This window comes from Canis lupus, chromosome 24, assembly GCF_011100685.1.
Source record: "Canis lupus familiaris isolate Mischka breed German Shepherd chromosome 24, alternate assembly UU_Cfam_GSD_1.0, whole genome shotgun sequence".
In the NCBI taxonomy this organism is placed as follows: domain Eukaryota; kingdom Metazoa; phylum Chordata; class Mammalia; order Carnivora; family Canidae; genus Canis; species Canis lupus.
In genome coordinates, this window is record NC_049245.1 from 2,036,309 (window position 1) to 2,049,255 (window position 12,947).

At 36.1% G+C, this 12,947-nt stretch overlaps 1 long non-coding RNA gene across 10 annotated transcripts in view; it reads right to left on the reverse strand.

The window, feature by feature from the left end:
• The window catches only part of LOC102151318, an 82,019-nt gene that overhangs the window by 20,220 nt on the left and 48,852 nt on the right, over window positions 1-12,947 (reverse strand). For 6 of the 10 annotated variants that reach the window (XR_005377465.1, XR_005377466.1, XR_005377462.1 and 3 more), the window contains exons 3-5: window positions 8,965-9,059; window positions 1,446-1,593; window positions 286-418 (exon numbers count right to left, since the gene is read on the reverse strand). This is a non-coding gene — a long non-coding RNA (uncharacterized LOC102151318). Of the gene's footprint in view, window positions 1-285; window positions 497-1,445; window positions 1,594-3,276; window positions 3,415-5,733; window positions 5,860-8,964; window positions 9,060-12,947 lie in introns of all 10 variants that reach the window. The other 4 variants (XR_005377460.1, XR_005377461.1, XR_005377463.1 and 1 more) reach the window with 4 other exon arrangements.

The following is a 12,947-nucleotide window of genomic DNA, read 5'->3' on the forward strand; positions in this document are numbered from 1 at the left end:
GCTTCTTAAAGTCTGGTTCCTTGGTTAACACCATCAACATCACTGGGAACTGTTACAAATGCCCCCAGATCTCCTGACTTAAGACATGCTAAATGTTGGGCCTGGTGATCTATATTTTAGCCATCCATCCATCCCCAGAATTCTGATGCCCAAGGAAGTAAGAGAATCATTCATACCAAAGTAACACAGCTGGTCCTGTGTGTATAGTGTTAGGGCTGGGGGAGTGGAGGAGGGTCTACAACCAAGAGTTTGAATCCCTTAATTTGAGTAAAATAAATTACTTACAAATATCCCAAGGTTGTTGAGAAGACCCAATAGGATTATCCTCATAAAGCTCTTCATTGCCAGATGTTTACTATTAAATGCAGAATCGGTAATTGCATTGTATTCGTGTTTCATGCTGTATGAAGCCTCATGGCTTGACAGAAAAACAAGCATGATCAACAAGTCAGAGAACCACAGAGGAACCTTGGAGAATTTCTTCGGAGAAAAAGAACTAATAAAATTGAAACAGTGCTGAAATCACTTGTCAAGAAAAGACAACAAATTAAGAAAACAACAACAATATTAAAATAATAGATAACATTTGTTAAACACTTACCACATGCCAGACACTGTTCTAACCACTTGTTGCATGTTGAACCCATTAAATCCTCCTGACAACCCTCTGAGGTATGTGCAGGAATGGTGCTTGTTTTATAGACAAGGAAACAGACACAGAGAGGATAAAAGATGGTCCCAACATCACACAGCCAGTGAGAGGGAAAGCGGGATTCTATCACAGGAACTTGGCTCTGGGCCCATGTTCTTAACCTTGGCCACTACATTCCTGGCTGTATTTCTGCTTCTGTTCAGGAGTATCACAAATAGAGCAATGGCCTCTTAACCCAGGTTGGAATGAAGGGAAAATTCAACCTCTCCATCCATTTTTATTGAGCACTTAACAATATGTGTGTTAGTTCAGAGCTTCCCAAAAGCCTCCCAAGGCAAAAATTTGAATGTTGTTTATATGGGGTTACAAGAAACTCCTACAGAGAAAGAGGGAGTGATCCAGAGAACAAGTAACAGCCTGCAAAGCTGGCTCGCAAGGTTCTGAGGTCAATCCCACAGAAACTGCTCCTCAAAACCCAATCTTGGGATTATCCCACCCAAAAGGCAAGAGCTGGGATATTTCAGTGCCAGTTTCTGGAATATCCTCAATGACGGCTGCCTTGAGGGTGTTAACTCCCTACCACTTCCGGCTTCTTACCATGCTGCACAAAGCAGAGTCCCTTTTCAATATATATATATCTTTTTTTTTTTTTTAATTCTCTAAGTTAAATTTGTTCCTTCATAAAGTAACATTATCAAGGTCAGTAATTTCACCCTGGAGTGTGCTTCAGTATCTTCAAGAGTCCTTAAAACAGACTGCTGGCCCCATCCCCAGGGTTTGAGATTGAACAAACCTGGGCAAGGCCCGGTAATTTGCGTTTCTTAACAAATTTCAGCAGATGCTGGTACTGCTGGCTGCAACCACACTGTGAGGCCATCTGGTGTCCCAGCCAGGAGGGATCGCCACAGTCTCCTGAAGAAGCCACTATACAGATTGTGTGTCTGTATAACAGAAATATTTGAAAAAGAAACAGTAAATCACTCAAAGGCATACTTTGATCCAGAAATTTCAAACTAAATAATAGAAATAGGCCACCCCCTGTGGCTGACTGCCCTCCCTCTCAAGGGTCTATCTATCGCAGTCAGGCACACAGTGGACAGGGAGACCTATCTTTTTCTGCAACCCCAAGATGTACAATAATTGCCTGGGATCTAATAGATGTCTCTTACAGAACCTGAAATCAGACAATGTCTAAGTAAAAAAAAAAAAAAAAAACATGTTTGCATTTCAAAACTACATCCTTGTTTGTTTTCTTTTTTAAAAGTGAAATTGTAAACTGCTTGTTCACTTGCAAAGAGTCATCAAGAACTCATTCCTCTGTTAGGTGATCCCAAATGCCCCACATTTCTGAGAAACCAGCCCCTGGAGCCATGGTTTACGCAGCCTCTGCTAAGATTACAGGGAACTTACGCAGGATAATAATCTATATTTTGATGAAACTTGAAATTATCAAAAAACCATCTTATGGTTTGCTGAATGCTATGCAGAGAAACCATCTTAAATTACCAACGTTCAGAATCAACAATGTATCACTTTACTAATCCAAAAAAGCAAGTCAAGTTTTAGTAACTTAATAAGGGTATTGAGAGATGCTCCTGGTGAGTTGACTTTCCTGGCACTGGGATGAGGCTTGACTAATGACTAATTGTCTCTCATACAGCTCTACTGTTTGACTTTGGAAATCAGCCAAAGACTCTGAATTAAGATGTTGTCATTCCTAAGTAAGAGGTCACAATACAAAGTATTTTATTTCATCACATGAATATTTTGAAACAATTGCTGAAGATTTGAGACCAATTAGAAGAGTTCTCTTGTCTCTATATTATTTTTTTTGATTTATTATGAAAAACTAAATTTCACAAATTGCCAGTCATTAAAAATCTGATACCAGCAATAAATATATGGAAAAAGAGAAATGTTTCATTTCACTCTTCAGACTTTCTTGTGGGTTTATTTGAAGGCCCTTGAGAACGAGCTCACAGTTAAGAACACTGAATGATGTTCTTTCTTTGAATAGACAGGCTTAGTTTAGCAATTATAATAACATTATTTCACTTCACATGGTTGTTGGAAATATTGTGGTACATTATCCTTCTGTGATTATTTTTAATTTAAACAAAATTATATCATTCTTAACCAAAACTATGCTGTTTTTTAATCACTGAATATTTATTTTAAAGGTGGAAAAATCATAGGGATTTGCTAATTTGATTAATTTGATTTGTATCACTGTTCTTTAAAGCCAAAGACAAGGGATTTTTTCTGAGTGAAAGTTCTTGATTTGTGTTAAATCAGTGCTGCAACTTTATAAAAACTACCCATATAGGTAACAGATTTTCCTGCTTGCCAGATAAACTCAACAGTCCTGTATATTATTTGGTTTCTGATTTTCCTAAGATGTCTGTAAAAATTAAAAACACTCCTCTTCAGAAAAGAGTTGATTGCCCCCATGTCCTTGCTTATTTTAGAGAGAAATAGATTTTGTTTCAAAACAATAAATCTAAGTAGCTATGTGAACAGAAGAACCTCATGGCCATCCTATCCATGGATATGATCCAGACTGATGGAATGAACAATGTGATACAACAAAAGATATTGTTAACTCTCAAAAAAATGTTACCCACCTAATGTTATTCCTATGCCAGTGTTTATTTAGTGTCCTTCAGTGCTAGTTTTCTATTAGTGGCAGAAGCTTTCATGACAGTGTACTGGTTCTTTTTAAAACATGGTATTTGATGTGTGACAAGTTACTCCAGGATTCCCTGAAGAAGAATGAAAGCTAAGCATGAAAGAATATTCTTGTTCTTAGACGGCATCTTAATCCTTAGATGGAGGTTTTATAATTGACATACATGTTTTAATGATGATTTTTTAAGAGGCAAATTCGCTTCCTTGTAATTCTTCTGCATAAATATCGCCAGGGAAATTCCTACACACTTGCTATGTGTCTTAATAGAGCAATTTTGTCCTTAAAAATCCTAAAACTTGGGCAGCCCGGGTGGCTCAGCGGGTTAGCGCCGCCTGCAGCCCAGGGCGTGATTCTGGAGACCCGGGATCGAGTCCCACGTCGGGCTCCCTGCGTGGAGCCTGCTTCTCCCTCTGCCTGTGTCTCTGCCTCTCTCTCTCTCTCTCTCTCTCTCTCTCTCTCTCTCTCCGTGTCTTTCATGAATAAATACATTTAAAAAAAATTTTTAAAAAATCCTAAAACTTAAAAATCCTGTGTGATGCTCATGATCCTCTCACCACTTTCTGTGGAAGACAAAGGCAAGTGGCTATGTGTGAAAAATTAGACCTAGAACTTACTTCTGATCCACGACAGAGAGCAAATCAGGAATGCAGACCTGGTACGCTCAAAATATGATTATCTTTTGAAGTTATATATATATTTACCATGGAATGCTGGAATGCCACTTGTGTTTATTTATCCTAATGAAATAAAAACATGTATTTACACAAAAACCTGTAGCCAATGTTTATAGCAGCTTTATTCATAATTGCCAAAAACTGGAAACATTCCCAAATGTCCTTCAGTGGATGAATGGATAAACAACCTGTAGGGTACATCTATACTACAAGATGCTACTCAGGAGTGAAAAAAAAATGAGCTATTAATTCATGCATTTGCATGGTCAATACTAAGCATCTTACACTGAGTGAAAAAATGCCAGATTCAAAAGACCATATTGTATGATTCCATTTATGTTTGTATTTTCCCTTTTGAAAAATGTTAAAGTACAGGGAAGGAGAAAAGCAATGGTTGCTAAGGGTTGGAGGGAGGAAGGCTTTGTCTACAAAGGGAGCAGCAAGGAGATTCAGGAAAGCAGTGGAACAATTCTGTATATTGATTGTGGTGATGGTTACAAGCTTACCCATTTGCCAAAGCTTACAAGATATGCACTTTTGCATATTTTGTCCTTCTACACAATGTTACTGTGTGTAAATACACTTACATTTTTTTAATGCTTTATTTTTCAGAGCAGTTTTAAGTATATAGGAAAATTGGAAGGTATATAGGAAGGTATAGAGATCCCCCATATACCCCTTGCTCCACACGCACACAGCCTCCCTGACATCAACTCCTTATTAATATCCCCCACCAGAGTGGTATACTTGTTACAACTGATGAACCCACACTGACACATCATTATCACCCAAAGTCCATAGTTTACATTGGAGGTCACTCTTGGTGTTGTCCATTCTGTGGATTTGGATGAATTTATAAAGATGTGCATCTATTATTACAGTGTTACACAGAGTAGTTTCACTTTCCTAAAATAGCCTATGTGTTTTGCCTACAGTTTTTTTTAAAAAAAAGAATTATTCTTGGGGCACTTGTGTGGTTCAGTAGGTTAAGCACCCAACTCTTGGTTTGGACTCAGGTCATGATCTCAAGGGTGGTGGATGGAGCCCTGAGTCAGGCCAGCTTAGCGGGGAGTCTGCTTGATATTCTCTCCCTCTCCCCTCTTTTGCTTGCTCACTCTCAAATAAATAAAACTTTAAAAAAAAAAAAAAGAATTATTCTTCTCCTACAATGAAAAAAAAAATTGTTTTGCTTGCTCCAGGGATCATACATCTGTCTTTCTGCTCCACCTTAACCTTGGAGAACATGGACAATCATAGAATTTCTAAGTTTTTTCATTCAATCATTTCCCCCATTCTAGAACTAATTTAGATGTTCATTATAATGGGACATATTGTTCCTCTACAATAGGTCCAAAAATATATCCAGCCTTCTTAACACCTTCAATAAGAGGGAATCGACTTCTTCCCAAAATTCACAGAGTGACCCAGGACTTTCCTTATATGGGACAGCCTACTCTTATGTAAGCTAATTTAGGAATCTGATCCCAATTTTACTGTGCCTGGAACCCTTAAGTGATTTCTATGTACACTGTTATCCAGAGGCAATGTCTTCTCAAACTTGTCCTGCTGAACACTGAACCTACTTGTGAGATTTTGTACTAAGCTCTGCTAACTGCCATTTTGTTTGGTTCTGCTTTAGCCAACATATAAAAGCTTGGTCCAGTTTCCTAGGTTTCTGTTGGCAAACTCGATCAGATGCCACCTGTGTCTTCACCCACCTTGATGAAGAAAATATTGATCCATCAAATCAAAGCCACAGTGAGATCTCATTTCCCGTCCACCAGATTGGGGTGGGGGGAGATTTATATTATCAGAGTAGATTCGGATAACTTGAATCCTTTACTCTGTTGGTAGAATTACAAATAGATAGATGTAATTATCTATTACTTTTGGAAGGTACTTTATTTTATTGTTTTTAAGATTTTATTTATTTATTCATGATAGACACAGAGACAGAGAGACTAGAGAGAGAGAGGTAGAGACACAGGCAGAGGGAGAAGCAGGCTCCATGCAGGAAGCCCGATGTGGGACTCAATCCCTGGACTCCAGGATCACTCCCTGGGCCACAGGCAGACGCTAAACTGCTGAGCCACCCAGGGATCCCCCTGGAAGGTACTTTAGTTGTAGCTGCCAAAAGCTAAGGCTTTCGCTCCAGCAATTTTACTTCTAGGAATGTGTCCTAGAAAACTACTCATATACCTGGAAAATTGTATATATGACGATGTTCACGGCAGCATTATTTAAAACAATTTAAGGGAGTTGTCTTATAAATGTTTATATATTCATAATAAATGCTAATAATATATACTTGGATAGATCTTACTGTGTGCCAGACATTGTTCTAGGGCTTTCCTTGCATTATTTTCTCTCAGGTAGGTATTGTTGTTATCCTCATTTCACAGACGAGGTAAAATTACTTGAGGCACAGAAAGGTTAAATTACTTGCCTAAAGTCATATAGTTAGTCTATGGAAAAGCTAGGACTCAAAGTTAGGCTCCAACATATATACTTTTCATAGCTGCATGTCTCTGCCTCTCTACAGATCACAAAACATAGATGTCTTAAAGAAGAATAAGACAGACTCATATGAACTGACATAGAAGAACTCCAAGACTCATGACTTGGAGCAAGAGGTTCCAAGGTGCATCATTATATAAATAAAGCAGGTCACTGAACAATATATGGAGAGTTCTATTCCACTTGCATTTGGGAAAGATGGGTGTAAATAGAACTGGGAGAGAAGTGAAGACTCTTGATGTTTTCTCTGCTGTTACCTATGAAATGTTTTCTAATGAAAATATATTTATGTTTGACTAGCATCAAAGCCAAAACTAATAAAAAGGAAAAGATGTTACTCCAGCTAGGAGGCTAGGAGGTAGTGTAACCTGGTGACATTTTGCTAAAGGTCCTCACTTTGGCAGTGCCTTAAGCCTGGGGTATTAAGATTAATTCAATACATCAATCTTTTACATCTTTAAACAGACTTAATGAGTCATAATTTATATATAGCAGAATTCACCAATTTTAAGTGTCTGTTCTGATGAGTACTGACACATAAATGTGTATGCCATGAATCACCATGACATCATGATACAGAAAATTCCCATCACTCCATGATGTTCTCTATGCCCTTGATAATCACCTGCCTCCACCCAGCAACAAGCCATCAGCATGCTAGTGCTCTATCTTTACCATTTCTAGATTTTCTTAAAAGTTGAGTCATACCACATATACTCATCTCTGTCTGCTATGTCTCACTTCTTTCACTGAGTACACTGTTTTTAATAGCCACCTATCTTGTTGCTTGTATCAGTAGTCATTATTTTACATTGCCCAGTAGCTTTTCATTTTACAGATATACCAACAAATGGTTTCAGAAAACTAGATATACACATGCAAAAGAAGGAAATTGACCCCTTATCCTAAACCATACTGAAAAATCAGCTCAAAATGGACTAAAGACTTAAACAGAAAACCTGAAACTGTATAACTCCTAGAAGAAAATATAGGGAAAAGCCTCTTCACTTTGGCCTTGGCAATGATCTCCTGGGTAGGACATCAAAAGTACAGGCAGTGTAATTAAAAATAAACAAGCAGGACTACACCAACCTAAAAAGCTTCTACACAGCTAAGGAAATAATCAACAATGAAAAGGCAACCAACAGAATGGGAGAAAATATTTGTAAACCATATATCCAACAAGGAATTATTATCCAAAATATATAAGAACTCCTACAACTCAAGAGCAAAACATAAATAGTTCAATTGCAAAATGGGCAAGGGACTTGAATAGGCATTTCTCCAAAGAAGATCTGTTCCCACAGGTAATGAAAAGGTACTCAACATCATTCATCAAGAAAATACAAAACCAAACCACAATAGGATATCATCTCATACCCATTAGGACAGCTATTACCAAATAAAATAAAATAAAATAAAAGGTAATAAGTTTTGGTGAGGAACTGGAGAATTGGACTCTTTTCACATTGTTGATAGGAATGCAAAGTGATGTAGCTTATATGAGAAACAATATGGAGGGTCCTCAAAAAATTAAAAACAGAAATACCATTTGATCCAAAAACTCCATTTCTAGGCAGATACCTAAAAGAATTGAAATTAGAATCTCAAAGAGACATCTGCACTCTCATGTTTTTTGCAGCATTATTCACAATAGCCAAGGTAGGGAGACAACTTAAATGGATGAAGAAAATATGGTATATACATACAAAAGAATATTAGTAAGCCTTTAAAAAGAAGAAAATCTTGCCAGATGAGACAACATGGAAAACCTGGAGGATAACACAGTAGGTGAAATAAGCCAGTCACACCAGGACAAATATTGTATAATTCCAGTTACATGAGGTATCTAAAGTAGTCAAACTCATAGAGACAGAGATTTAAAAAGGTAAGAAGTAGTCATTTTAAAATTTTTTCATTAATCCAGTCTTTCATCCAATAATTAGATGATCATCCAGCCCATATTGTTCTATATATTCTGTAAAAATATCTTGAAATGTCTTCAAATTCCTTTTCAATCTACCGATGAAATTTATTATTTTTTTTTCTACCGATGAAATTTAGATTCAAATCCTGGCCTCCCTCCTAGTGGAGTAATTTAGACAAGATGCCTAACCTTTCTGTACCTCAATTTAATCATTGCTAAATTAAAGATAAAAATAGTTTCTACTTCACAAGAATGTCATGAGGTTTAATGAGTAAATCCAAGTTAAGCACTTAGGACAGGGCCTGATGTGTAGTAATGATTCACTAAGACCCTTTGGATTTTTTTTTTTCTCCGGATCTTTTATAAAAGGAAGTGAGGCCAGTTTAAAGGCAACTTACTCACAGTGGACCCATGTTGACTCCTTGATATTGCCAAATTCCCTTCTAAGTGCTCAGGGACCACAAGCCAGACATTTGCCTTTTTTAAATTATTATTCATCCCTCACCTCTGTTGCTATGACCCCTCAAAACTGGCCAAAACCAGTGGTTTTGTTTTCTTCAAGAGTCCTTGGATCCAGGATGTAGATTGATTGTCTGCTTCCTGGGAATGAAACACATTAGGGGGTTAAAGATTTGGATTCTGCATGTCTCTGGCCACTTTGTTCCCCATTTCCCTGCCAAAGTCGTGAGTGAACACAAACAATAACAGTTAGAAAATATCATGAGAAAAAAAATCTCCTTCTGAATAGAAGAGTTACATGAAAATACACTGAAAACTGTACTCTGCTATTAGAACTAATAATTTCTTGAAAAGTAGATTAAAGTAGAAATGCAATCTTTTTAAAATTATATGTATATGCATTTGTCTTTAAAAGGGGGATGGTGGGAAGAGTCAATTCTTCAGAATGCATCAGTTGATTGGAGTTTTTCTTTTTTCCAGGAACCACACCCAAAATGGATTCTTTATCACTCATTTTTAAAAATTTGTTAAGTACCATAAGAGATTGGAGATATTTGTTAAATTATCAGAGTGCAGAAAAGTTGATAAATTTTTGTAATTTTCCCAGACTTGTAGTGCTATCTTACACACATCTAAATCAACAACAATTTCTTTTTTTTAATCAACAATTTCTAAGTGACTTGCCTTCATAAATTCTCTCATAAGTATTCAGTTTGGTTTTATTTTATTTTCACATGATTTAATAAAAATGTACAAATACAATAAAAAGTGTGAGAATCTTAAAAAAGATTTGGAAACAAACCCAAAAACTCCTGATAAGCGGAGAACATAACTAAAGGAGGTAGAAATCTGTAGATGTTTGAGAACTGTGCTATTCAATATGGCAGCCACAAGCACATGGGGCTTGTTACATTTAAGTTAACTAAAATTAAATAAAATGTAAAGTTCAGCTCCTCGGTCTTACTAGATATACTTCAGGTACTCAATAGTCACATAAGACTAGTGGCTTCCACATTGTGCAGCAAAATATATAATATTTCCATCATCACGGACAGTTATTTCAAACATAACTTGATCAAGAAGATGGTCTACAGGGTATGTGCATTTGACATTGGTCAATATATCTTATAGGGAAAGGAAATGGCCAATTAATACAGTGAATCAATTAAGAAGAAATCAGTTGTAAAAGTTTTCCTTATGCCTAAGAATTAGGTGTTTGGAGAATGCAAGCCATATTGAATGGGTTCTTGATTAGACTTGTCAAGAGGACACAGGAATCAAATTGAAAAGATTTTGCTGCCCTATGATAGAACAGTTTGGACACTAAAAAGAATAAGAGATTTGTTCAATTGAGGCACATCAAATATGAAAACTCAATAAGCATATAATGTTAAAACAAAAACAAAAAATCTCATTGGTTATGATTGGCAATTGCCAAGGCAAGAGCTCATTATTCTGAAAATTAATAAAAGTTAAAACAAAAACAAAAATAAGAATTAGGCTGTCTTTCCTGTATTTAATCAATGCAGGCAGAATTAGAATATCATTGTTTTGTAGCCTTGAATGAAATAATGGATCTAAGCAATGTTTTGTATATAAATGTTTAACACTGGACAGGGAAGAAGGGCCTGATTTGTAGCATTGGCCATTTTTTGTAAATATCCCACTCCCACCATGGCTGATTACAAACTGCCAATATGGTGTCACTCAGTCAGAGTTGGAAAGAAATGGTCCCAATTAGCTCTTGTGAACTGGTACAAGATGGTGCAAACAGGCTTGAGCTGGTTCCAGAATACCACTAGATCTGAGTAATGATCATCAGTGGATTTGGTAAAATATTGATAAGGAACTTTATACTGAAGTATCAGACAATGCCTGACAAACATTATAGGTCTCATCGTAAGCTGTAAGGTGGCATATGTAAGTATCCTTATAGAAAACACGCAATTCCTTAGTCTAATCATGCTTCCAGGTCTACCTCCTAGTTTATAGGAAATGTCAGGAATAGAGAAAACCATTAAACAACCCCACAAAGAAGCAAGCAGCCAAACCTAGGATGTAAGATATCTGCCAGCTCAAAAAGTTCAGTGTATCCAACAAATCATTAGAAACCAAGAGAGGAGAAAAGAAAAGACAGGAAAGACAGATAAGGAGTTGGCTTTAATAATAAAAGATACTCAGGGCTCCTGGCTGGCTCAGTCAGTAGAGCAAGCAAATCTTGATCTCACAGTCATGGGTTCAAGCCCCCCCACCTTGGGCATAGTGTTTACTTTAAATAAATAAATAAATAAATAAATAAATAAATAAATAAAATTTAAGGGCTATAATTAGATAAAATGTAATATGTGATTCAAACTGAGTAGCAATTTTGGTAAATTTGAATATGAAGGGATATTACATGAAATTAAGAAATTATTGTTAACATTTTTTATTTAATGATGCGACAGTTAGATTTATTTAAAAAGTCCTTATAAGTTAAAGATGCACTTATTCTTAAGTATTTATGAGTAAAATTATATGATGCCTGAGATTTATAATACACTTAATAGGGGTGCCTGGGTGACTCTTTCAGTTAAGCGTCCAAATCTTGATTTCAGCTAAGGTCATGATCTTAGGATCCTTTGATCCAGACCTGTGTTGGGCTCCTTGCTCAGCAGAATCTGCTTGAGATCCTTTCTCTCCCTCTCCCTCTGTCCCTCTCCATTGCATGCATACTCTCTCTGTCTCAAATAAATAAATAAATAAAATACACTAATAAAAATAAAATATAGAGGGGGAAAGAAATATGAAATAGATTGGCAAAATACAGATAATTTTTAAAGCTGGGTTATGGTTATAGATTTATATATATAATTATATATATAGATATATATGTCTATAGATATAGATATATAGATGGATATAGATAGATATAGATATATAGATTATATATATGGTTATATGTATAGGTTTACTAGACTAATTTTGCATGTGTTTTTAGGACTCCATTAAAAAATATTTTCAGTAGAATTTCTTCTAAACACTCTAAAGACAAATAAAAGATATATCAGAAGAAAAGTAAGAGTATGGGGGTTATAATTTTCTTCTTTGTATTTTTTGCATTTTCCAAAATTTCTATAACAAACATACACTGCACATCCATCATTTGTGGTTTTGAGTCTTACTGCATTTCCCCAGTGTTTTAGAAAATTAGAAAGTAAAAATCATGTATTTCCTCATCAAATGATGGAATATTTTAGAAGAAAAATTGGGAGGATTTAAATAATTTTTCTGTTTGTTATATTAACCCCGTTATCCATTTTTACTCTGATAAGACATTTGCCATAAAAGTCCAATCTACTGACCCGATCTTTTACTCTTGGACTTAAAAAACTTAATGCGGGGATCCCTGGGTGGCTCAGCAGTTTAGCGCCTGCCTTTGGCCCAGGGTGCGATCCTAGAGTCCTGGGATCGAGTCCCACGTTGGGCTCCTGGCATGGAGCCTGCTTCTCTCTCTCCTCCTGTGTCTCTGCCTCTCTTTCTCTCTCTCTCTCTCTCTCTCTATCATAAATAAATAAATAAATCTTTAAAAAAAACAATGCATTTAGAAATCTCAGATTCAAGAGTGTATGTATATGTATATAAAAGTATATGTTTGTTATAGAAATTTTGGAAAATGCAAAAAATACAAAGAAGAAAATTATTCTATATGTTGGCAAATTGAACACCAATAAAAAATAAATTTATAAAAAAAAGAATCAAAACCACAGTTTATTAATAGTTTCAAAATACTTTTAAGACCAGCAGAGTTCCCCATCTGAGAGCAGTGGACAAGGTATGGAAGAAAGAGACCCTTTCTTTTTTTTTTTTTTCCTTTTCTTTCTTTTTAAATTTTTATTTAACTTCCAGTTAACATACAGTGTAATGTTAGTTTCAGGTGTACAATATAGTGATTCGACACTTCCATACAATACACGGTACCCATCGCAACAAGTGCCCTCCTTAATCCCTGTCACCTATTTCCCCCATCCCCTTGTAACCCTCAGTTTG